This window comes from Eleutherodactylus coqui, chromosome 11 (assembly GCF_035609145.1).
Source record: "Eleutherodactylus coqui strain aEleCoq1 chromosome 11, aEleCoq1.hap1, whole genome shotgun sequence".
In the NCBI taxonomy this organism is placed as follows: domain Eukaryota; kingdom Metazoa; phylum Chordata; class Amphibia; order Anura; family Eleutherodactylidae; genus Eleutherodactylus; species Eleutherodactylus coqui.
This window is the reverse complement of record NC_089847.1, coordinates 57499048-57525104: the sequence shown is the minus strand read 5'-3', so window position 1 is coordinate 57525104 and position 26057 is coordinate 57499048. Positions and strand designations below refer to the sequence as shown.

Here is a 26057-nt window from a genome sequence, read left to right as displayed (position 1 = left end):
GCCACCTGAAACTACATGCTGCATAGGATCTGTTCACACTTAATTTGCCATCTCTGTGACAAATAGCAAAACTTAGAACCACTCCTCAAAATCATCCTACATTTAAAAATTCTTCTCCTGGATCATCCTTGCCATCTTTCTGGTTTTCCACAGTTTTGCTCATGGGCGCTGTGGCTTAGCTGGTTAAAGCGCCTGTCTAGTAAACAGGAGATCCTGAGTTCAACTCTCAGCAGTGCCTTGTTCTCTTATTCTGCTCAATAATCAGCTTTTTTTTCCAAAAGGGAGATGCTCACTAGCCAATGACATTAAAGATGCTCGTCCCACATCCCTAGAATACTCCACCCGAGTGGCAAAGAGTCAGCTCTGGTTTAGTTTTAACAAGTAGATGGTTGCAACGTTTTGCAAAATGTAGGATGGCATAAGGCACGATAAATTAGAGGTGCCGATTCACTATTGCCTGACTGATACGCTACATAATGCCTGCAAATATGTTTATAGACTTCAATAGCATCCTTCTTGAACGGTGATGGTAAATTTTCTTCCTCGGGGCATTGCTTGCGCTGAGCATAGAGAATTTTCCAAAAATGAATCATACGACGAGGATGGGATTCGAACCCATGTGTGTAGAGCACAATGGATTAGCAGTCCATCGCCTTAACCACTCGGCCACCCCGTCAACAAAAGTACCTTTACCGAACCCATCTTTCTGGTTTTCCACAGTTTTGCTCATGGGCGCTGTGGCTTAGTTGGTTAAAGCGCCTGTCTAGTAAACAGGAGATTCTGAGTTCAACTCTCAGCAGTGCCTTGTTCTCTTATTCTGCTCAATAATCAGCTTTTTTTTCCAAAAGGGAGATGTTCACTAGCCAATGACATTAAAGATGCTCGTCCCACATCCCTAGAATACTCCACCCGAGTGGCAAAGAGTCAGCTCTGGTTTAGTTTTAACAAGTAGATGGTTGCAACGTTTTGCAAAATGTAGGATGGCATAAGGCACGATAAATTAGAGGTGCCGATTCACTATTGCCTGACTGATACGCTACATAATGCCTGTAAATATGTTTAGAGACTTCAATAGCATCCTTCTTGAACGGCGATGGTAAATTTTCTTCCTCGGGGCATTGCTTGCGCTGAGCATAGAGAATTTTCCAAAAAGGAATCATACGACGAGGATGGGATTCGAACCCATGCGTGCAGAGCACAATGGATTAGCAGTCCATCGCCTTAACCACTCGGCCACCCCGTCAACAAAAGTACCTTTACCGAACCCACATTTGGAAAACAGTCGTGATGATTTTTAGGCTTCATTTTCTTTCCACATGCAACAGCGCCGTACATCAGACATTGGCTCAGCAGGTCTTGTTTTACATCCAACGTGATGACCCATGCTAATGGCATACATACTAAACATTCAGTCCTCTCTGCTTCTCATTTATGTTGGCATTTCCCTAGCATTCCCTAAATCTGTCAATTCTGCCTTCTATCTAACTTTTAAAGTAAAACAGGCCACAATTCATGCAAGGCAAATGCATGGATTACATACCTATGGACAAATTATCCATGTCTTTTCCAAAAAGGATCGTCCCAAGCCGAATTCATTTAGAATTGTCACGATGCAAAATGACAGAGAACTGCATGCTGCTGCCAAGTATGTGATGGGACTCGACTTCCTTGCTGTTCTATAGTGGTAGCCACCTGAAACTACATGCTGCATAGGATCTGTTCACACTTAATTTGCCATCTCTGTGACAAATAGCAAAACTTAGAACCACTCCTCAAAATCATCCTACATTTAAAAATTCTTCTCCTGGATCATCCTTGCCATCTTTCTGGTTTTCCACAGTTTTGCTCATGGGCGCTGTGGCTTAGTTGGTTAAAGCGCCTGTCTAGTAAACAGGAGATCCTGAGTTCAACTCTCAGCAGTGCCTTGTTCTCTTATTCTGCTCAATAATCAGCTTTTTTTTCCAAAAGGGAGATGTTCACTAGCCAATGACATTAAAGATGCTCGTCCCACATCCCTAGAATACTCCACCCGAGTGGCAAAGAGTCAGCTCTGGTTTAGTTTTAACAAGTAGATGGTTGCAACGTTTTGCAAAATCTAGGATGGCATAAGGCACGATAAATTAGAGGTGCCGACTCACTATTGCCTGACTGATACGCTACATAATGCCTGTAAATATGTTTATAGACTTCAATAGCATCCTTCTTGAACGGTGATGGTAAATTTTCTTCCTCTGGGCATTGCTTGCGCTGAGCATAGAGAATTTTCCAAAAAGGAATCATACGACGAGGATGGGATTCGAACCCATGCATGCAGAGCACAACGGATTAGCAGTCCATCGCCTTAACCACTCGGCCACCCCGTCAACAAAAGTACCTTTACCGAACCCACTTTTGGAAAACAGTCGTGATGATTCTTAGGCTTCATTTTCTTTCCACATGCAACAGCGCCGTACATCCTACATTGGCTCAGCAGGTCTTGTTTTACATCCAACGTGATGACCCATGCTAATGGCATAAATACTAAACATTCAGTCCTCTCTGCTTCTCATTTATGTTGGCATTTCCCTAGCATTCCCTAAATCTGTCAATTCTGCCTTCTATCTAACTTTTAAAGTAAAACAGGCCACAATTCATGCAAGGCAAATGCATGGATTACATACCTATGGACAAATTATCCATGTCTTTTCCAAAAAGGATCGTCCCAAGCCGATTTCATTTAGAATTGTCACGATGCAAAATGACAGAGAACTGCATGCTGCTGCCAAGTATGTGATGGGACTCGACTTCCTTGCTGTTCTATAGTGGTAGCCTCCTGAAACTACATGCTGCATAGGATCTGTTCACACTTAATTTGCCATCTCTGTGACAAATAGCAAAACTTAGAACCACTCCTCAAAATCATCCTACATTTAAAAATTCTTCTCCTGGATCATCCTTGCCATCTTTCTGGTTTTCCACAGTTTTGCTCATGGGCGCTGTGGCTTAGTTGGTTAAAACGCCTGTCTAGTAAACAGGAGATCCTGAGTTCAACTCTCAGCAGTGCCTTGTTCTCTTATTCTGCTCAATAATCAGCTTTTTTTTCCAAAAGGGAGATGTTCACTAGCCAATGACATTAAAGATGCTCGTCCCACATCCCTAGAATACTCCACCCGAGTGGCAAAGAGTCAGCTCTGGTTTAGTTTTAACAAGTAGATGGTTGCAACGTTTTGCAAAATCTAGGATGGCATAAGGCACGATAAATTAGAGGTGTCGATTCACTATTGCCTGACTGATACGCTACATAATGCCTGTAAATATGTTTAGAGACTTCAATAGCATCCTTCTTGAACGGCGATGGTAAATTTTCTTCCTCGGGGCATTGCTTGCGCTGAGCATAGAGAATTTTCCAAAAAGGAATCATACGACGAGGATGGGATTCGAACCCATGCGTGCAGAGCACAATGGATTAGCAGTCCATCGCCTTAACCACTCGGCCACCCCGTCAACGAAAGTACCTTTACCGAACCCACATTTGGAAAACAGTCGTGATGATTTTTAGGCTTCATTTTCTTTCCACATGCAACAGCGCCGTACATCAGACATTGGCTCAGCAGGTCTTGTTTTACATCCAACGTGATGACCCATGCTAATGGCATACATACTAAACATTCAGTCCTCTCTGCTTCTCATTTATGTTGGCATTTCCCTAGCATTCCCTAAATCTGTCAATTCTGCCTTCTATCTAACTTTTAAAGTAAAACAGGCCACAATTCATGCAAGGCAAATGCATGGATTACATACCTATGGACAAATTATCCATGTCTTTTCCAAAAAGGATCGTCCCAAGCCGATTTCATTTAGAATTGTCACGATGCAAAATGACAGAGAACTGCATGCTGCTGCCAAGTATGTGATGGGACTCGACTTCCTTGCTGTTCTATAGTGGTAGCCACCTGAAACTACATGCTGCATAGGATCTGTTCACACTTAATTTGCCATCTCTGTGACAAATAGCAAAACTTAGAACCACTCCTCAAAATCATCCTACATTTAAAAATTCTTCTCCTGGATCATCCTTGCCATCTTTCTGGTTTTCCACAGTTTTGCTCATGGGCGCTGTGGCTTAGCTGGTTAAAGCGCCTGTCTAGTAAACAGGAGATCCTGAGTTCAACTCTCAGCAGTGCCTTGTTCTCTTATTCTGCTCAATAATCAGCTTTTTTTTCCAAAAGGGAGATGTTCACTAGCCAATGACATTAAAGATGCTCGTCCCACATCCCTAGAATACTCCACCCGAGTGGCAAAGAGTCAGCTCTGGTTTAGTTTTAACAAGTAGATGGTTGCAACGTTTTGCAAAATGTAGGATGGCATAAGGCACGATAAATTAGAGGTGCCGATTCACTATTGCCTGACTGATACGCTACATAATGCCTGCAAATATGTTTATAGACTTCAATAGCATCCTTCTTGAACGGTGATGGTAAATTTTCTTCCTCGGGGCATTGCTTGCGCTGAGCATAGAGAATTTTCCAAAAATGAATCATACGACGAGGATGGGATTCGAACCCATGCGTGTAGAGCACAATGGATTAGCAGTCCATCGCCTTAACCACTCGGCCACCCCGTCAACAAAAGTACCTTTACCGAACCCATCTTTCTGGTTTTCCACAGTTTTGCTCATGGGCGCTGTGGCTTAGTTGGTTAAAGCGCCTGTCTAGTAAACAGGAGATTCTGAGTTCAACTCTCAGCAGTGCCTTGTTCTCTTATTCTGCTCAATAATCAGCTTTTTTTTCCAAAAGGGAGATGTTCACTAGCCAATGACATTAAAGATGCTCGTCCCACATCCCTAGAATACTCCACCCGAGTGGCAAAGAGTCAGCTCTGGTTTAGTTTTAACAAGTAGATGGTTGCAACGTTTTGCAAAATGTAGGATGGCATAAGGCACGATAAATTAGAGGTGCCGATTCACTATTGCCTGACTGATACGCTACATAATGCCTGTAAATATGTTTAGAGACTTCAATAGCATCCTTCTTGAACGGCGATGGTAAATTTTCTTCCTCGGGGCATTGCTTGCGCTGAGCATAGAGAATTTTCCAAAAAGGAATCATACGACGAGGATGGGATTCGAACCCATGCGTGCAGAGCACAATGGATTAGCAGTCCATCGCCTTAACCACTCGGCCACCCCGTCAACAAAAGTACCTTTACCGAACCCACATTTGGAAAACAGTCGTGATGATTCTTAGGCTTCATTTTCTTTCCACATGCAACAGCGCCGTACATCAGACATTGGCTCAGCAGGTCTTGTTTTACATCCAACGTGATGACCCATGCTAATGGCATAAATACTAAACATTCAGTCCTCTCTGCTTCTCATTTATGTTGGCATTTCCCTAGAATTCCCTAAATCTGTCAATTCTGCCTTCTATCTAACTTTTAAAGTAAAACAGGCCACAATTCATGCAAGGCAAATGCATGGATTACATACCTATGGACAAGTTATCCATGTCTTTTCCAAAAAGGATCGTCCCAAGCCGATTTCATTTAGAATTGTCACGATGCAAAATGACAGAGAACTGCATGCTGCTGCCAAGTATGTGATGGGACTCGACTTCCTTGCTGTTCTATAGTGGTAGCCTCCTGAAACTACATGCTGCATAGGATCTGTTCACACTTAATTTGCCATCTCTGTGACAAATAGCAAAACTTAGAACCACTCCTCAAAATCATCCTACATTTAAAAATTCTTCTCCTGGATCATCCTTGCCATCTTTCTGGTTTTCCACAGTTTTGCTCATGGGCGCTGTGGCTTAGTTGGTTAAAACGCCTGTCTAGTAAACAGGAGATCCTGAGTTCAACTCTCAGCAGTGCCTTGTTCTCTTATTCTGCTCAATAATCAGCTTTTTTTTCCAAAAGGGAGATGTTCACTAGCCAATGACATTAAAGATGCTCGTCCCACATCCCTAGAATACTCCACCCGAGTGGCAAAGAGTCAGCTCTGGTTTAGTTTTAACAAGTAGATGGTTGCAACGTTTTGCAAAATCTAGGATGGCATAAGGCACGATAAATTAGAGGTGCCGATTCACTATTGCCTGACTGATACGCTACATAATGCCTGTAAATATGTTTAGAGACTTCAATAGCATCCTTCTTGAACGGCGATGGTAAATTTTCTTCCTCGGGGCATTGCTTGCGCTGAGCATAGAGAATTTTCCAAAAAGGAATCATACGACGAGGATGGGATTCGAACCCATGCGTGCAGAGCACAATGGATTAGCAGTCCATCGCCTTAACCACTCGGCCACCCCGTCAACGAAAGTACCTTTACCGAACCCACATTTGGAAAACAGTCGTGATGATTTTTAGGCTTCATTTTCTTTCCACATGCAACAGCGCCGTACATCAGACATTGGCTCAGCAGGTCTTGTTTTACATCCAACGTGATGACCCATGCTAATGGCATACATACTAAACATTCAGTCCTCTCTGCTTCTCATTTATGTTGGCATTTCCCTAGCATTCCCTAAATCTGTCAATTCTGCCTTCTATCTAACTTTTAAAGTAAAACAGGCCACAATTCATGCAAGGCAAATGCATGGATTACATACCTATGGACAAATTATCCATGTCTTTTCCAAAAAGGATCGTCCCAAGCCGAATTCATTTAGAATTGTCACGATGCAAAATGACAGAGAACTGCATGCTGCTGCCAAGTATGTGATGGGACTCGACTTCCTTGCTGTTCTATAGTGGTAGCCACCTGAAACTACATGCTGCATAGGATCTGTTCACACTTAATTTGCCATCTCTGTGACAAATAGCAAAACTTAGAACCACTCCTCAAAATCATCCTACATTTAAAAATTCTTCTCCTGGATCATCCTTGCCATCTTTCTGGTTTTCCACAGTTTTGCTCATGGGCGCTGTGGCTTAGTTGGTTAAAGCGCCTGTCTAGTAAACAGGAGATCCTGAGTTCAACTCTCAGCAGTGCCTTGTTCTCTTATTCTGCTCAATAATCAGCTTTTTTTTCCAAAAGGGAGATGTTCACTAGCCAATGACATTAAAGATGCTCGTCCCACATCCCTAGAATACTCCACCCGAGTGGCAAAGAGTCAGCTCTGGTTTAGTTTTAACAAGTAGATGGTTGCAACGTTTTGCAAAATCTAGGATGGCATAAGGCACGATAAATTAGAGGTGTCGATTCACTATTGCCTGACTGATACGCTACATAATGCCTGTAAATATGTTTAGAGACTTCAATAGCATCCTTCTTGAACGGCGATGGTAAATTTTCTTCCTCGGGGCATTGCTTGCGCTGAGCATAGAGAATTTTCCAAAAAGGAATCATACGACGAGGATGGGATTCGAACCCATGCGTGCAGAGCACAATGGATTAGCAGTCCACCGCCTTAACCACTCGGCCACCCCATCAACAAAAGTACCTTTACCGAACCCACATTTGGAAAACAGTCGTGATGATTCTTAGGCTTCATTTTCTTTCCACATGCAACAGCGCCGTACATCAGACATTGGCTCAGCAGGTCTTGTTTTACATCCAACGTGATGACCCATGCTAATGGCATACATACTAAACATTCAGTCCTCTCTGCTTCTCATTTATGTTGGCATTTCCCTAGCATTCCCTAAATCTGTCAATTCTGTCTTCTATCTAACTTTTAAAGTAAAACAGGCCACAATTCATGCAAGGCAAATGCATGGATTACATACCTATGGACAAGTTATCCATGTCTTTTCCAAAAAGGATCGTCCCAAGCCGATTTCATTTAGAATTGTCACGATGCAAAATGACAGAGAACTGCATGCTGCTGCCAAGTATGTGATGGGACTCGACTTCCTTGCTGTTCTATAGTGGTAGCCACCTGAAACTACATGCTGCATAGGATCTGTTCACACTTAATTTGCCATCTCTGTGACAAATAGCAAAACTTAGAACCACTCCTCAAAATCATCCTACATTTAAAAATTCTTCTCCTGGATCATCCTTGCCATCTTTCTGGTTTTCCACAGTTTTGCTCATGGGTGCTGTGGCTTAGTTGGTTAAAGCGCCTGTCTAGTAAACAGGAGATCCTGAGTTCAACTCTCAGCAGTGCCTTGTTCTCTTATTCTGCTCAATAATCAGCTTTTTTTTCCAAAAGGGAGATGTTCACTAGCCAATGACATTAAAGATGCTCGTCCCACATCCCTAGAATACTCCACCCGAGTGGCAAAGAGTCAGCTCTGGTTTAGTTTTAACAAGTAGATGGTTGCAACGTTTTGCAAAATGTAGGATGGCATAAGGCACGATAAATTAGAGGTGCCGATTCACTATTGCCTGACTGATACGCTACATAATGCCTGTAAATATGTTTATAGACTTCAATAGCATCCTTCTTGAACGGTGATGGTAAATTTTCTTCCTCGGGGCATTGCTTGCGCTGAGCATAGAGAATTTTCCAAAAAGGAATCATACGACGAGGATGGGATTCGAACCCATGCGTGCAGAGCACAATGGATTAGCAGTCCATCGCCTTAACCACTCGGCCACCCCATCAACAAAAGTACCTTTACCGAACCCACATTTGGAAAACAGTCGTGATGATTCTTAGGCTTCATTTTCTTTCCACATGCAACAGCGCCGTACATCAGACATTGGCTCAGCAGGTCTTGTTTTACATCCAACGTGATGACCCATGCTAATGGCATACATACTAAACATTCAGTCCTCTCTGCTTCTCATTTATGTTGGCATTTCCCTAGCATTCCCTAAATCTGTCAATTCTGTCTTCTATCTAACTTTTAAAGTAAAACAGGCCACAATTCATGCAAGGCAAATGCATGGATTACATACCTATGGACAAGTTATCCATGTCTTTTCCAAAAAGGATCGTCCCAAGCCGATTTCATTTAGAATTGTCACGATGCAAAATGACAGAGAACTGCATGCTGCTGCCAAGTATGTGATGGGACTCGACTTCCTTGCTGTTCTATAGTGGTAGCCACCTGAAACTACATGCTGCATAGGATCTGTTCACACTTAATTTGCCATCTCTGTGACAAATAGCAAAACTTAGAACCACTCCTCAAAATCATCCTACATTTAAAAATTCTTCTCCTGGATCATCCTTGCCATCTTTCTGGTTTTCCACAGTTTTGCTCATGGGTGCTGTGGCTTAGTTGGTTAAAGCGCCTGTCTAGTAAACAGGAGATCCTGAGTTCAACTCTCAGCAGTGCCTTGTTCTCTTATTCTGCTCAATAATCAGCTTTTTTTTCCAAAAGGGAGATGTTCACTAGCCAATGACATTAAAGATGCTCGTCCCACATCCCTAGAATACTCCACCCGAGTGGCAAAGAGTCAGCTCTGGTTTAGTTTTAACAAGTAGATGGTTGCAACGTTTTTGCAAAATCTAGGATGGCATAAGGCACGATAAATTAGAGGTGCCGATTCACTATTGCCTGACTGATACGCTACATAATGCCTGTAAATATGTTTATAGACTTCAATAGCATCCTTCTTGAACGGTGATGGTAAATTTTCTTCCTCGGTGCATTGCTTGCGCTGAGCATAGAGAATTTTCCAAAAAGGAATCATACGACGAGGATGGGATTCGAACCCATGCATGCAGAGCACAACGGATTAGCAGTCCATCGCCTTAACCACTCGGCCACCCCGTCAACAAAAGTACCTTTACCGAACCCACTTTTGGAAAACAGTCGTGATGATTCTTAGGCTTCATTTTCTTTCCACATGCAACAGCGCCGTACATCAGACATTGGCTCAGCAGGTCTTGTTTTACATCCAACGTGATGACCCATGCTAATGGCATAAATACTAAACATTCAGTCCTCTCTGCTTCTCATTTATGTTGGCATTTCCCTAGCATTCCCTAAATCTGTCAATTCTGCCTTCTATCTAACTTTTAAAGTAAAACAGGCCACAATTCATGCAAGGCAAATGCATGGATTACATACCTATGGACAAATTATCCATGTCTTTTCCAAAAAGGATCGTCCCAAGCCGATTTCATTTAGAATTGTCACGATGCAAAATGACAGAGAACTGCATGCTGCTGCCAAGTATGTGATGGGACTCGACTTCCTTGCTGTTCTATAGTGGTAGCCACCTGAAACTACATGCTGCATAGGATCTGTTCACACTTAATTTGCCATCTCTGTGACAAATAGCAAAACTTAGAACCACTCCTCAAAATCATCCTACATTTAAAAATTCTTCTCCTGGATCATCCTTGCCATCTTTCTGGTTTTCCACAGTTTTGCTCATGGGTGCTGTGGCTTAGTTGGTTAAAGCGCCTGTCTAGTAAACAGGAGATCCTGAGTTCAACTCTCAGCAGTGCCTTGTTCTCTTATTCTGCTCAATAATCAGCTTTTTTTTCCAAAAGGGAGATGTTCACTAGCCAATGACATTAAAGATGCTCGTCCCACATCCCTAGAATACTCCACCCGAGTGGCAAAGAGTCAGCTCTGGTTTAGTTTTAACAAGTAGATGGTTGCAACGTTTTGCAAAATGTAGGATGGCATAAGGCACGATAAATTAGAGGTGCCGATTCACTATTGCCTGACTGATACGCTACATAATGCCTGTAAATATGTTTATAGACTTCAATAGCATCCTTCTTGAACGGTGATGGTAAATTTTCTTCCTCGGGGCATTGCTTGCGCTGAGCATAGAGAATTTTCCAAAAAGGAATCATACGACGAGGATGGGATTCGAACCCATGCGTGCAGAGCACAATGGATTAGCAGTCCATCGCCTTAACCACTCGGCCACCCCATCAACAAAAGTACCTTTACCGAACCCACATTTGGAAAACAGTCGTGATGATTCTTAGGCTTCATTTTCTTTCCACATGCAACAGCGCCGTACATCAGACATTGGCTCAGCAGGTCTTGTTTTACATCCAACGTGATGACCCATGCTAATGGCATACATACTAAACATTCAGTCCTCTCTGCTTCTCATTTATGTTGGCATTTCCCTAGCATTCCCTAAATCTGTCAATTCTGTCTTCTATCTAACTTTTAAAGTAAAACAGGCCACAATTCATGCAAGGCAAATGCATGGATTACATACCTATGGACAAGTTATCCATGTCTTTTCCAAAAAGGATCGTCCCAAGCCGATTTCATTTAGAATTGTCACGATGCAAAATGACAGAGAACTGCATGCTGCTGCCAAGTATGTGATGGGACTCGACTTCCTTGCTGTTCTATAGTGGTAGCCACCTGAAACTACATGCTGCATAGGATCTGTTCACACTTAATTTGCCATCTCTGTGACAAATAGCAAAACTTAGAACCACTCCTCAAAATCATCCTACATTTAAAAATTCTTCTCCTGGATCATCCTTGCCATCTTTCTGGTTTTCCACAGTTTTGCTCATGGGTGCTGTGGCTTAGTTGGTTAAAGCGCCTGTCTAGTAAACAGGAGATCCTGAGTTCAACTCTCAGCAGTGCCTTGTTCTCTTATTCTGCTCAATAATCAGCTTTTTTTTCCAAAAGGGAGATGTTCACTAGCCAATGACATTAAAGATGCTCGTCCCACATCCCTAGAATACTCCACCCGAGTGGCAAAGAGTCAGCTCTGGTTTAGTTTTAACAAGTAGATGGTTGCAACGTTTTGCAAAATCTAGGATGGCATAAGGCACGATAAATTAGAGGTGCCGATTCACTATTGCCTGACTGATACGCTACATAATGCCTGTAAATATGTTTATAGACTTCAATAGCATCCTTCTTGAACGGTGATGGTAAATTTTCTTCCTCGGGGCATTGCTTGCGCTGAGCATAGAGAATTTTCCAAAAAGGAATCATACGACGAGGATGGGATTCGAACCCATGCATGCAGAGCACAACGGATTAGCAGTCCATCGCCTTAACCACTCGGCCACCCCGTCAACAAAAGTACCTTTACCGAACCCACTTTTGGAAAACAGTCGTGATGATTCTTAGGCTTCATTTTCTTTCCACATGCAACAGCGCCGTACATCCTACATTGGCTCAGCAGGTCTTGTTTTACATCCAACGTGATGACCCATGCTAATGGCATAAATACTAAACATTCAGTCCTCTCTGCTTCTCATTTATGTTGGCATTTCCCTAGCATTCCCTAAATCTGTCAATTCTGCCTTCTATCTAACTTTTAAAGTAAAACAGGCCACAATTCATGCAAGGCAAATGCATGGATTACATACCTATGGACAAATTATCCATGTCTTTTCCAAAAAGGATCGTCCCAAGCCGATTTCATTTAGAATTGTCACGATGCAAAATGACAGAGAACTGCATGCTGCTGCCAAGTATGTGATGGGACTCGACTTCCTTGCTGTTCTATAGTGGTAGCCACCTGAAACTACATGCTGCATAGGATCTGTTCACACTTAATTTGCCATCTCTGTGACAAATAGCAAAACTTAGAACCACTCCTCAAAATCATCCTACATTTAAAAATTCTTCTCCTGGATCATCCTTGCCATCTTTCTGGTTTTCCACAGTTTTGCTCATGGGCGCTGTGGCTTAGTTGGTTAAAACGCCTGTCTAGTAAACAGGAGATCCTGAGTTCAACTCTCAGCAGTGCCTTGTTCTCTTATTCTGCTCAATAATCAGCTTTTTTTTCCAAAAGGGAGATGTTCACTAGCCAATGACATTAAAGATGCTCGTCCCACATCCCTAGAATACTCCACCCGAGTGGCAAAGAGTCAGCTCTGGTTTAGTTTTAACAAGTAGATGGTTGCAACGTTTTGCAAAATCTAGGATGGCATAAGGCACGATAAATTAGAGGTGCCGATTCACTATTGCCTGACTGATACGCTACATAATGCCTGTAAATATGTTTAGAGACTTCAATAGCATCCTTCTTGAACGGCGATGGTAAATTTTCTTCCTCGGGGCATTGCTTGCGCTGAGCATAGAGAATTTTCCAAAAAGGAATCATACGACGAGGATGGGATTCGAACCCATGCGTGCAGAGCACAATGGATTAGCAGTCCATCGCCTTAACCACTCGGCCACCCCGTCAACGAAAGTACCTTTACCGAACCCACTTTTGGAAAACAGTCGTGATGATTCTTAGGCTTCATTTTCTTTCCACATGCAACAGCGCCGTACATCCTACATTGGCTCAGCAGGTCTTGTTTTACATCCAACGTGATGACCCATGCTAATGGCATAAATACTAAACATTCAGTCCTCTCTGCTTCTCATTTATGTTGGCATTTCCCTAGCATTCCCTAAATCTGTCAATTCTGCCTTCTATCTAAATTTTTAAGTAAAACAGGCCACAATTCATGCAAGGCAAATGCATGGATTACATACCTATGGACAAATTATCCATGTCTTTTCCAAAAAGGATCGTCCCAAGCCGATTTCATTTAGAATTGTCACGATGCAAAATGACAGAGAACTGCATGCTGCTGCCAAGTATGTGATGGGACTCGACTTCCTTGCTGTTCTATAGTGGTAGCCACCTGAAACTACATGCTGCATAGGATCTGTTCACACTTAATTTGCCATCTCTGTGACAAATAGCAAAACTTAGAACCACTCCTCAAAATCATCCTACATTTAAAAATTCTTCTCCTGGATCATCCTTGCCATCTTTCTGGTTTTCCACAGTTTTGCTCATGGGCGCTGTGGCTTAGTTGGTTAAAACGCCTGTCTAGTAAACAGGAGATCCTGAGTTCAACTCTCAGCAGTGCCTTGTTCTCTTATTCTGCTCAATAATCAGCTTTTTTTTCCAAAAGGGAGATGTTCACTAGCCAATGACATTAAAGATGCTCGTCCCACATCCCTAGAATACTCCACCCGAGTGGCAAAGAGTCAGCTCTGGTTTAGTTTTAACAAGTAGATGGTTGCAACGTTTTGCAAAATGTAGGATGGCATAAGGCACGATAAATTAGAGGTGCCGATTCACTATTGCCTGACTGATACGCTACATAATGCCTGTAAATATGTTTATAGACTTCAATAGCATCCTTCTTGAACGGTGATGGTAAATTTTCTTCCTCGGGGCATTGCTTGCGCTGAGCATAGAGAATTTTCCAAAAAGGAATCATACGACGAGGATGGGATTCGAACCCATGCGTGCAGAGCACAATGGATTAGCAGTCCATCGCCTTAACCACTCGGCCACCCCATCAACAAAAGTACCTTTACCGAACCCACATTTGGAAAACAGTCGTGATGATTCTTAGGCTTCATTTTCTTTCCACATGCAACAGCGCCGTACATCAGACATTGGCTCAGCAGGTCTTGTTTTACATCCAACGTGATGACCCATGCTAATGGCATACATACTAAACATTCAGTCCTCTCTGCTTCTCATTTATGTTGGCATTTCCCTAGCATTCCCTAAATCTGTCAATTCTGTCTTCTATCTAACTTTTAAAGTAAAACAGGCCACAATTCATGCAAGGCAAATGCATGGATTACATACCTATGGACAAGTTATCCATGTTTTTTCCAAAAAGGATCGTCCCAAGCCGATTTCATTTAGAATTGTCACGATGCAAAATGACAGAGAACTGCATGCTGCTGCCAAGTATGTGATGGGACTCGACTTCCTTGCTGTTCTATAGTGGTAGCCACCTGAAACTACATGCTGCATAGGATCTGTTCACACTTAATTTGCCATCTCTGTGACAAATAGCAAAACTTAGAACCACTCCTCAAAATCATCCTACATTTAAAAATTCTTCTCCTGGATCATCCTTGCCATCTTTCTGGTTTTCCACAGTTTTGCTCATGGGTGCTGTGGCTTAGTTGGTTAAAGCGCCTGTCTAGTAAACAGGAGATCCTGAGTTCAACTCTCAGCAGTGCCTTGTTCTCTTATTCTGCTCAATAATCAGCTTTTTTTTCCAAAAGGGAGATGTTCACTAGCCAATGACATTAAAGATGCTCGTCCCACATCCCTAGAATACTCCACCCGAGTGGCAAAGAGTCAGCTCTGGTTTAGTTTTAACAAGTAGATGGTTGCAACGTTTTGCAAAATCTAGGATGGCATAAGGCACGATAAATTAGAGGTGCCGATTCACTATTGCCTGACTGATACGCTACATAATGCCTGTAAATATGTTTATAGACTTCAATAGCATCCTTCTTGAACGGTGATGGTAAATTTTCTTCCTCGGTGCATTGCTTGCGCTGAGCATAGAGAATTTTCCAAAAAGGAATCATACGACGAGGATGGGATTCGAACCCATGCATGCAGAGCACAACGGATTAGCAGTCCATCGCCTTAACCACTCGGCCACCCCGTCAACAAAAGTACCTTTACCGAACCCACTTTTGGAAAACAGTCGTGATGATTCTTAGGCTTCATTTTCTTTCCACATGCAACAGCGCCGTACATCCTACATTGGCTCAGCAGGTCTTGTTTTACATCCAACGTGATGACCCATGCTAATGGCATAAATACTAAACATTCAGTCCTCTCTGCTTCTCATTTATGTTGGCATTTCCCTAGCATTCCCTAAATCTGTCAATTCTGCCTTCTATCTAACTTTTAAAGTAAAACAGGCCACAATTCATGCAAGGCAAATGCATGGATTACATACCTATGGACAAATTATCCATGTCTTTTCCAAAAAGGATCGTCCCAAGCCGATTTCATTTAGAATTGTCACGATGCAAAATGACAGAGAACTGCATGCTGCTGCCAAGTATGTGATGGGACTCGACTTCCTTGCTGTTCTATAGTGGTAGCCACCTGAAACTACATGCTGCATAGGATCTGTTCACACTTAATTTGCCATCTCTGTGACAAATAGCAAAACTTAGAACCACTCCTCAAAATCATCCTACATTTAAAAATTCTTCTCCTGGATCATCCTTGCCATCTTTCTGGTTTTCCACAGTTTTGCTCATGGCCGCTGTGGCTTAGTTGGTTAAAACGCCTGTCTAGTAAACAGGAGATCCTGAGTTCAACTCTCAGCAGTGCCTTGTTCTCTTATTCTGCTCAATAATCAGCTTTTTTTTCCAAAAGGGAGATGTTCACTAGCCAATGACATTAAAGATGCTCGTCCCACATCCCTAGAATACTCCACCCGAGTGGCAAAGAGTCAGCTCTGGTTTAGTTTTAACAAGTAGATGGTTGCAACGTTTTGCAAAATCTAGGATGGCATAAGGCACGATAAATTAGAGGTGCCGATTCACTATTGCCTGACTGATACGCTACATAATGCCTGTAAATATGTTTAGAGACTTCAATAGCATCCTTCTTGAACGGCGATGGTAAATTTTCTTCCTCGGGGCATTGCTTGCGCTGAGCATAGAGAATTTTCCAAAAAGGAATCATACGACGAGGATGGGATTCGAACCCATGCGTGCAGAGCACAATGGATTAGCAGTCCATCGCCTTAACCACTCGGCCACCCCGTCAACGAAAGTACCTTTACCGAACCCACTTTTGGAAAACAGTCGTGATGATTCTTAGGCTTCATTTTCTTTCCACATGCAACAGCGCCGTACATCCTACATTGGCTCAGCAGGTCTTGTTTTACATCCAACGTGATGACCCATGCTAATGGCATAAATACTAAACATTCAGTCCTCTCTGCTTCTCATTTATGTTGGCATTTCCCTAGCATTCCCTAAATCTGTCAATTCTGCCTTCTATCTAAATTTTTAAGTAAAACAGGCCACAATTCATGCAAGGCAAATGCATGGATTACATACCTATGGACAAATTATCCATGTCTTTTCCAAAAAGGATCGTCCCAAGCCGATTTCATTTAGAATTGTCACGATGCAAAATGACAGAGAACTGCATGCTGCTGCCAAGTATGTGATGGGACTCGACTTCCTTGCTGTTCTATAGTGGTAGCCACCTGAAACTACATGCTGCATAGGATCTGTTCACACTTAATTTGCCATCTCTGTGACAAATAGCAAAACTTAGAACCACTCCTCAAAATCATCCTACATTTAAAAATTCTTCTCCTGGATCATCCTTGCCATCTTTCTGGTTTTCCACAGTTTTGCTCATGGGCGCTGTGGCTTAGTTGGTTAAAACGCCTGTCTAGTAAACAGGAGATCCTGAGTTCAACTCTCAGCAGTGCCTTGTTCTCTTATTCTGCTCAATAATCAGCTTTTTTTTCCAAAAGGGAGATGTTCACTAGCCAATGACATTAAAGATGCTCGTCCCACATCCCTAGAATACTCCACCCGAGTGGCAAAGAGTCAGCTCTGGTTTAGTTTTAACAAGTAGATGGTTGCAACGTTTTGCAAAATCTAGGATGGCATAAGGCACGATAAATTAGAGGTGCCGATTCACTATTGCCTGACTGATACGCTACATAATGCCTGTAAATATGTTTAGAGACTTCAATAGCATCCTTCTTGAACGGCGATGGTAAATTTTCTTCCTCGGGGCATTGCTTGCGCTGAGCATAGAGAATTTTCCAAAAAGGAATCATACGACGAGGATGGGATTCGAACCCATGCGTGCAGAGCACAATGGATTAGCAGTCCATCGCCTTAACCACTCGGCCACCCCGTCAACGAAAGTACCTTTACCGAACCCACTTTTGGAAAACAGTCGTGATGATTCTTAGGCTTCATTTTCTTTCCACATGCAACAGCGCCGTACATCAGACATTGGCTCAGCAGGTCTTGTTTTACATCCAACGTGATGACCCATGCTAATGGCATAAATACTAAACATTCAGTCCTCTCTGCTTCTCATTTATGTTGGCATTTCCCTAGCATTCCCTAAATCTGTCAATTCTGCCTTCTATCTAACTTTTAAAGTAAAACAGGCCACAATTCATGCAAGGCAAATGCATGGATTACATACCTATGGACAAATTATCCATGTCTTTTCCAAAAAGGATCGTCCCAAGCCGATTTCATTTAGAATTGTCACGATGCAAAATGACAGAGAACTGCATGCTGCTGCCAAGTATGTGATGGGACTCGACTTCCTTGCTGTTCTATAGTGGTAGCCACCTGAAACTACATGCTGCATAGGATCTGTTCACACTTAATTTGCCATCTCTGTGACAAATAGCAAAACTTAGAACCACTCCTCAAAATCATCCTACATTTAAAAATTCTTCTCCTGGATCATCCTTGCCATCTTTCTGGTTTTCCACAGTTTTGCTCATGGGCGCTGTGGCTTAGTTGGTTAAAGCGCCTGCCTAGTAAACAGGAGATCCTGAGTTCAACTCTCAGCAGTGCCTTGTTCTCTTATTCTGCTCAATAATCAGCTTTTTTTTCCAAAAGGGAGATGTTCACTAGCCAATGACATTAAAGATGCTCGTCCCACATCCCTAGAATACTCCACCCGAGTGGCAAAGAGTCAGCTCTGGTTTAGTTTTAGCAAGTAGATGGTTGCAACGTTTTGCAAAATCTAGGATGGCATAAGGCACGATAAATTAGAGGTGCCGATTCACTATTGCCTGACTGATACGCTACATAATGCCTGTAAATATTTTTAGAGACTTCAATAGCATCCTTCTTGAACGGCGATGGTAAATTTTCTTCCTCGGGGCATTGCTTGCGCTGAGCATAGAGAATTTTCCAAAAAGGAATCATACGACGAGGATGGGATTCGAACCCATGCGTGCAGAGCACAATGGATTAGCAGTCCATCGCCTTAACCACTCGGCCACCCCGTCAACAAAAGTACCTTTACCGAACCCACATTTGGAAAACAGTCGTGATGATTCTTAGGCTTCATTTTCTTTCCACATGCAACAGCGCCGTACATCAGACATTGGCTCAGCAGGTCTTGTTTTACATCCAACGTGATGACCCATGCTAATGGCATACATACTAAACATTCAGTCCTCTGCATGCTGCTGCCAAGTATGTGATGGGACTCGACTTCCTTGCTGTTCTATAGTGGTAGCCTCCTGAAACTACATGCTGCATAGGATCTGTTCACACTTAATTTGCCATCTCTGTGACAAATAGCAAAACTTAGAACCACTCCTCAAAATCATCCTACATTTAAAAATTCTTCTCCTGGATCATCCTTGCCATCTTTCTGGTTTTCCACAGTTTTGCTCATGGGCGCTGTGGCTTAGTTGGTTAAAACGCCTGTCTAGTAAACAGGAGATCCTGAGTTCAACTCTCAGCAGTGCCTTGTTCTCTTATTCTGCTCAATAATCAGCTTTTTTTTCCAAAAGGGAGATGTTCACTAGCCAATGACATTAAAGATGCTCGTCCCACATCCCTAGAATACTCCACCCGAGTGGCAAAGAGTCAGCTCTGGTTTAGTTTTAACAAGTAGATGGTTGCAACGTTTTGCAAAATCTAGGATGGCATAAGGCACGATAAATTAGAGGTGCCGATTCACTATTGCCTGACTGATACGCTACATAATGCCTGTAAATATGTTTAGAGACTTCAATAGCATCCTTCTTGAACGGCGATGGTAAATTTTCTTCCTCGGGGCATTGCTTGCGCTGAGCATAGAGAATTTTCCAAAAAGGAATCATACGACGAGGATGGGATTCGAACCCATGCGTGCAGAGCACAATGGATTAGCAGTCCATCGCCTTAACCACTCGGCCACTCCGTCAACGAAAGTACCTTTACCGAACCCACATTTGGAAAACAGTCGTGATGATTTTTAGGCTTCATTTTCTTTCCACATGCAACAGCGCCGTACATCAGACATTGGCTCAGCAGGTCTTGTTTTACATCCAACGTGATGACCCATGCTAATGGCATACATACTAAACATTCAGTCCTCTCTGCTTCTCATTTATGTTGGCATTTCCCTAGCATTCCCTAAATCTGTCAATTCTGCCTTCTATCTAACTTTTAAAGTAAAACAGGCCACAATTCATGCAAGGCAAATGCATGGATTACATACCTATGGACAAATTATCCATGTCTTTTCCAAAAAGGATCGTCCCAAGCCGATTTCATTTAGAATTGTCACGATGCAAAATGACAGAGAACTGCATGCTGCTGCCAAGTATGTGATGGGACTCGACTTCCTTGCTGTTCTATAGTGGTAGCCACCTGAAACTACATGCTGCATAGGATCTGTTCACACTTAATTTGCCATCTCTGTGACAAATAGCAAAACTTAGAACCACTCCTCAAAATCATCCTACATTTACAAATTCTTCTCCTGGATCATCCTTGCCATCTTTCTGGTTTTCCACAGTTTTGCTCATGGGCGCTGTGGCTTAGTTGGTTAAAGCGCCTGTCTAGTAAACAGGAGATCCTGAGTTCAACTCTCAGCAGTGCCTTGTTCTCTTATTCTGGTCAATAATCAGCTTTTTTTTCCAAAAGGGAGATGTTCACTAGCCAATGACATTAAAGATGCTCGTCCCACATCCCTAGAATACTCCACCCGAGTGGCAAAGAGTCAGCTCTGGTTTAGTTTTAACAAGTAGATGGTTGCAACGTTTTGCAAAATGTAGGATGGCATAAGGCACGATAAATTAGAGGTGCCGATTCACTATTGCCTGACTGATACGCTACATAATGCCTGTAAATATGTTTAGAGACTTCAATAGCATCCTTCTTGAACGGCGATGGTAAATTTTCTTCCTTGGGGCATTGCTTGCGCTGAGCATAGAGAATTTTCCAAAAAGGAATCATACGACGAGGATGGGATTCGAACCCATGCGTGCAGAGCACAATGGATTAGCAGTCCATCGCCTTAACCACTCGGCCACCCCGTCAACAAAAGTACCTTTACCGAACCCACATTTGGAAAACAGTCGTGATGATTCTTAGGCTTCATTTTCTTTCCACATGCAACAGCGCCGTACATCAGACATTGGCTCAGCAGGTCTTGTTTTACATCCAACGTGATGACCCATGCTAATGGCATAAATACTAAACATTCAGTCCTCTCTGCTTCTCATTTATGTTGGCATTTCCCTAGAATTCCCTAAATCTGTCAATTCTGCCTTCTATCTAACTTTTAAAGTAAAACAGGCCACAATTCATGCAAGGCAAATGCATGGATTACATACCTATGGACAAGTTATCCATGTCTTTTCCAAAAAGGATCGTCCCAAGCCGATTTCATTTAGAATTGTCACGATGCAAAATGACAGAGAACTGCATGCTGCTGCCAAGTATGTGATGGGACTCGACTTCCTTGCTGTTCTATAGTGGTAGCCTCCTGAAACTACATGCTGCATAGGATCTGTTCACACTTAATTTGCCATCTCTGTGACAAATAGCAAAACTTAGAACCACTCCTCAAAATCATCCTACATTTAAAAATTCTTCTCCTGGATCATCCTTGCCATCTTTCTGGTTTTCCACAGTTTTGCTCATGGGCGCTGTGGCTTAGTTGGTTAAAACGCCTGTCTAGTAAACAGGAGATCCTGAGTTCAACTCTCAGCAGTGCCTTGTTCTCTTATTCTGCTCAATAATCAGCTTTTTTTTCCAAAAGGGAGATGTTCACTAGCCAATGACATTAAAGATGCTCGTCCCACATCCCTAGAATACTCCACCCGAGTGGCAAAGAGTCAGCTCTGGTTTAGTTTTAACAAGTAGATGGTTGCAACGTTTTGCAAAATCTAGGATGGCATAAGGCACGATAAATTAGAGGTGCCGATTCACTATTGCCTGACTGATACGCTACATAATGCCTGTAAATATGTTTAGAGACTTCAATAGCATCCTTCTTGAACGGCGATGGTAAATTTTCTTCCTCGGGGCATTGCTTGCGCTGAGCATAGAGAATTTTCCAAAAAGGAATCATACGACGAGGATGGGATTCGAACCCATGTGTGCAGAGCACAATGGATTAGCAGTCCATCGCCTTAACCACTCGGCCACCCCGTCAACGAAAGTACCTTTACCGAACCCACATTTGGAAAACAGTCGTGATGATTTTTAGGCTTCATTTTCTTTCCACATGCAACAGCGCCGTACATCAGACATTGGCTCAGCAGGTCTTGTTTTACATCCAACGTGATGACCCATGCTAATGGCATACATACTAAACATTCAGTCCTCTCTGCTTCTCATTTATGTTGGCATTTCCCTAGCATTCCCTAAATCTGTCAATTCTGCCTTCTATCTAACTTTTAAAGTAAAACAGGCCACAATTCATGCAAGGCAAATGCATGGATTACATACCTATGGACAAATTATCCATGTCTTTTCCAAAAAGGATCGTCCCAAGCCGAATTCATTTAGAATTGTCACGATGCAAAATGACAGAGAACTGCATGCTGCTGCCAAGTATGTGATGGGACTCGACTTCCTTGCTGTTCTATAGTGGTAGCCACCTGAAACTACATGCTGCATAGGATCTGTTCACACTTAATTTGCCATCTCTGTGACAAATAGCAAAACTTAGAACCACTCCTCAAAATCATCCTACATTTAAAAATTCTTCTCCTGGATCATCCTTGCCATCTTTCTGGTTTTCCACAGTTTTGCTCATGGGCGCTGTGGCTTAGTTGGTTAAAGCGCCTGTCTAGTAAACAGGAGATCCTGAGTTCAACTCTCAGCAGTGCCTTGTTCTCTTATTCTGCTCAATAATCAGCTTTTTTTTCCAAAAGGGAGATGTTCACTAGCCAATGACATTAAAGATGCTTGTCCCACATCCCTAGAATACTCCACCCGAGTGGCAAAGAGTCAGCTCTGGTTTAGTTTTAACAAGTAGATGGTTGCAACGTTTTGCAAAATCTAGGATGGCATAAGGCACGATAAATTAGAGGTGTCGATTCACTATTGCCTGACTGATACGCTACATAATGCCTGTAAATATGTTTAGAGACTTCAATAGCATCCTTCTTGAACGGCGATGGTAAATTTTCTTCCTCGGGGCATTGCTTGCGCTGAGCATAGAGAATTTTCCAAAAAGGAATCATACGACGAGGATGGGATTCGAACCCATGCATGCAGAGCACAATGGATTAGCAGTCCATCGCCTTAACCACTCGGCCACCCCATCAACAAAAGTACCTTTACCGAACCCACATTTGGAAAACAGTCGTGATGATTCTTAGGCTTCATTTTCTTTCCACATGCAACAGCGCCGTACATCAGACATTGGCTCAGCAGGTCTTGTTTTACATCCAACGTGATGACCCATGCTAATGGCATACATACTAAACATTCAGTCCTCTCTGCTTCTCATTTATGTTGGCATTTCCCTAGCATTCCCTAAATCTGTCAATTCTGTCTTCTATCTAACTTTTAAAGTAAAACAGGCCACAATTCATGCAAGGCAAATGCATGGATTACATACCTATGGACAAGTTATCCATGTCTTTTCCAAAAAGGATCGTCCCAAGCCGATTTCATTTAGAATTGTCACGATGCAAAATGACAGAGAACTGCATGCTGCTGCCAAGTATGTGATGGGACTCGACTTCCTTGCTGTTCTATAGTGGTAGCCACCTGAAACTACATGCTGCATAGGATCTGTTCACACTTAATTTGCCATCTCTGTGACAAATAGCAAAACTTAGAACCACTCCTCAAAATCATCCTACATTTAAAAATTCTTCTCCTGGATCATCCTTGCCATCTTTCTGGTTTTCCACAGTTTTGCTCATGGGTGCTGTGGCTTAGTTGGTTAAAGCGCCTGTCTAGTAAACAGGAGATCCTGAGTTCAACTCTCAGCAGTGCCTTGTTCTCTTATTCTGCTCAATAATCAGCTTTTTTTTCCAAAAGGGAGATGTTCACTAGCCAATGACATTAAAGATGCTCGTCCCACATCCCTAGAATACTCCACCCGAGTGGCAAAGAGTCAGCTCTGGTTTAGTTTTAACAAGTAGATGGTTGCAACGTTTTGCAAAATGTAGGATGGCATAAGGCACGATAAATTAGAGGTGCCGATTCACTATTGCCTGACTGATACGCTACATAATGCCTGTAAATATGTTTATAGACTTCAATAGCATCCTTCTTGAACGGTGATGGTAAATTTTCTTCCTCGGGGCATTGCTTGCGCTGAGCATAGAGAATTTTCCAAAAAGGAATCATACGACGAGGATGGGATTCGAACCCATGCGTGCAGAGCACAATGGATTAGCAGTCCATCGCCTTAACCACTCGGCCACCCCATCAACAAAAGTACCTTTACCGAACCCACATTTGGAAAACAGTCGTGATGATTCTTAGGCTTCATTTTCTTTCCACATGCAACAGCGCCGTACATCCTACATTGGCTCAGCAGGTCTTGTTTTACATCCAACGTGATGACCCATGCTAATGGCATAAATACTAAACATTCAGTCCTCTCTGCTTCTCATTTATGTTGGCATTTCCCAAGCATTCCCTAAATCTGTCAATTCTGCCTTCTATCTAACTTTTAAAGTAAAACAGGCCACAATTCATGCACGGCAAATGCATGGATTACATACCTATGGACAAATTATCCATGTCTTTTCCAAAAAGGATCGTCCCAAGCCGATTTCATTTAGAATTGTCACGATGCAAAATGACAGAGAACTGCATGCTGCTGCCAAGTATGTGATGGGACTCGACTTCCTTGCTGTTCTATAGTGGTAGCCACCTGAAACTACATGCTGCATAGGATCTGTTCACACTTAATTTGCCATCTCTGTGACAAATAGCAAAACTTAGAACCACTCCTCAAAATCATCCTACATTTAAAAATTCTTCTCCTGGATCATCCTTGCCATCTTTCTGGTTTTCCACAGTTTTGCTCATGGGTGCTGTGGCTTAGTTGGTTAAAGCGCCTGTCTAGTAAACAGGAGATCCTGAGTTCAACTCTCAGCAGTGCCTTGTTCTCTTATTCTGCTCAATAATCAGCTTTTTTTTCCAAAAGGGAGATGTTCACTAGCCAATGACATTAAAGATGCTCGTCCCACATCCCTAGAATACTCCACCCGAGTGGCAAAGAGTCAGCTCTGGTTTAGTTTTAACAAGTAGATGGTTGCAACGTTTTGCAAAATCTAGGATGGCATAAGGCACGATAAATTAGAGGTGCCGATTCACTATTGCCTGACTGATACGCTACATAATGCCTGTAAATATGTTTATAGACTTCAATAGCATCCTTCTTGAACGGTGATGGTAAATTTTCTTCCTCGGGGCATTGCTTGCGCTGAGCATAGAGAATTTTCCAAAAAGGAATCATACGACGAGGATGGGATTCGAACCCATGCATGCAGAGCACAACGGATTAGCAGTCCATCGCCTTAACCACTCGGCCACCCCGTCAACAAAAGTACCTTTACCGAACCCACTTTTGGAAAACAGTCGTGATGATTCTTAGGCTTCATTTTCTTTCCACATGCAACAGCGCCGTACATCCTACATTGGCTCAGCAGGTCTTGTTTTACATCCAACGTGATGACCCATGCTAATGGCATAAATACTAAACATTCAGTCCTCTCTGCTTCTCATTTATGTTGGCATTTCCCTAGCATTCCCTAAATCTGTCAATTCTGCCTTCTATCTAACTTTTAAAGTAAAACAGGCCACAATTCATGCAAGGCAAATGCATGGATTACATACCTATGGACAAATTATCCATGTCTTTTCCAAAAAGGATCGTCCCAAGCCGATTTCATTTAGAATTGTCACGATGCAAAATGACAGAGAACTGCATGCTGCTGCCAAGTATGTGATGGGACTCGACTTCCTTGCTGTTCTATAGTGGTAGCCACCTGAAACTACATGCTGCATAGGATCTGTTCACACTTAATTTGCCATCTCTGTGACAAATAGCAAAACTTAGAACCACTCCTCAAAATCATCCTACATTTAAAAATTCTTCTCCTGGATCATCCTTGCCATCTTTCTGGTTTTCCACAGTTTTGCTCATGGGCGCTGTGGCTTAGTTGGTTAAAGCGCCTGCCTAGTAAACAGGAGATCCTGAGTTCAACTCTCAGCAGTGCCTTGTTCTCTTATTCTGCTCAATAATCAGCTTTTTTTTCCAAAAGGGAGATGTTCACTAGCCAATGACATTAAAGATGCTCGTCCCACATCCCTAGAATACTCCACCCGAGTGGCAAAGAGTCAGCTCTGGTTTAGTTTTAACAAGTAGATGGTTGCAACGTTTTGCAAAATCTAGGATGGCATAAGGCACGATAAATTAGAGGTGCCGATTCACTATTGCCTGACTGATACGCTACATAATGCCTGTAAATATTTTT

At 42.5% G+C, this 26057-nt stretch overlaps 13 non-coding genes across 13 annotated transcripts; 4 read left to right on the top strand and 9 right to left on the bottom strand.

The window, feature by feature from the left end:
• Nucleotides 1-1161: 1161 nt before the first annotated feature.
• On the bottom strand, nucleotides 1162-1243 carry TRNAS-GCU (transfer RNA serine (anticodon GCU)). The gene has a single exon. It is a non-coding gene; the product is annotated as a tRNA-Ser (tRNA).
• A 608-nt stretch (nucleotides 1244-1851) lies between these two features.
• On the top strand, nucleotides 1852-1925 carry TRNAT-AGU (transfer RNA threonine (anticodon AGU)). The gene has a single exon. It is a non-coding gene; the product is annotated as a tRNA-Thr (tRNA).
• Nucleotides 1926-3401: 1476 nt separating this feature from the next.
• TRNAS-GCU (transfer RNA serine (anticodon GCU)) lies at nucleotides 3402-3483 on the bottom strand. The gene has a single exon. It is a non-coding gene; the product is annotated as a tRNA-Ser (tRNA).
• A 1605-nt stretch (nucleotides 3484-5088) lies between these two features.
• On the bottom strand, nucleotides 5089-5170 carry TRNAS-GCU (transfer RNA serine (anticodon GCU)). The gene has a single exon. It is a non-coding gene; the product is annotated as a tRNA-Ser (tRNA).
• Nucleotides 5171-6208: 1038 nt separating this feature from the next.
• On the bottom strand, nucleotides 6209-6290 carry TRNAS-GCU (transfer RNA serine (anticodon GCU)). The gene has a single exon. It is a non-coding gene; the product is annotated as a tRNA-Ser (tRNA).
• A 608-nt stretch (nucleotides 6291-6898) lies between these two features.
• On the top strand, nucleotides 6899-6972 carry TRNAT-AGU (transfer RNA threonine (anticodon AGU)). Its single transcript has one exon. It is a non-coding gene; the product is annotated as a tRNA-Thr (tRNA).
• Nucleotides 6973-12929: 5957 nt separating this feature from the next.
• Nucleotides 12930-13011, bottom strand: TRNAS-GCU (transfer RNA serine (anticodon GCU)). The gene has a single exon. It is a non-coding gene; the product is annotated as a tRNA-Ser (tRNA).
• Nucleotides 13012-16289: 3278 nt separating this feature from the next.
• TRNAS-GCU (transfer RNA serine (anticodon GCU)) lies at nucleotides 16290-16371 on the bottom strand. Its single transcript has one exon. It is a non-coding gene; the product is annotated as a tRNA-Ser (tRNA).
• A 1038-nt stretch (nucleotides 16372-17409) lies between these two features.
• TRNAS-GCU (transfer RNA serine (anticodon GCU)) lies at nucleotides 17410-17491 on the bottom strand. Its single transcript has one exon. It is a non-coding gene; the product is annotated as a tRNA-Ser (tRNA).
• Nucleotides 17492-18529: 1038 nt separating this feature from the next.
• On the bottom strand, nucleotides 18530-18611 carry TRNAS-GCU (transfer RNA serine (anticodon GCU)). Its single transcript has one exon. It is a non-coding gene; the product is annotated as a tRNA-Ser (tRNA).
• A 1516-nt stretch (nucleotides 18612-20127) lies between these two features.
• TRNAT-AGU (transfer RNA threonine (anticodon AGU)) lies at nucleotides 20128-20201 on the top strand. Its single transcript has one exon. It is a non-coding gene; the product is annotated as a tRNA-Thr (tRNA).
• A 356-nt stretch (nucleotides 20202-20557) lies between these two features.
• TRNAS-GCU (transfer RNA serine (anticodon GCU)) lies at nucleotides 20558-20639 on the bottom strand. The gene has a single exon. It is a non-coding gene; the product is annotated as a tRNA-Ser (tRNA).
• Nucleotides 20640-22367: 1728 nt separating this feature from the next.
• TRNAT-AGU (transfer RNA threonine (anticodon AGU)) lies at nucleotides 22368-22441 on the top strand. Its single transcript has one exon. It is a non-coding gene; the product is annotated as a tRNA-Thr (tRNA).
• Nucleotides 22442-26057: the final 3616 nt, after the last annotated feature.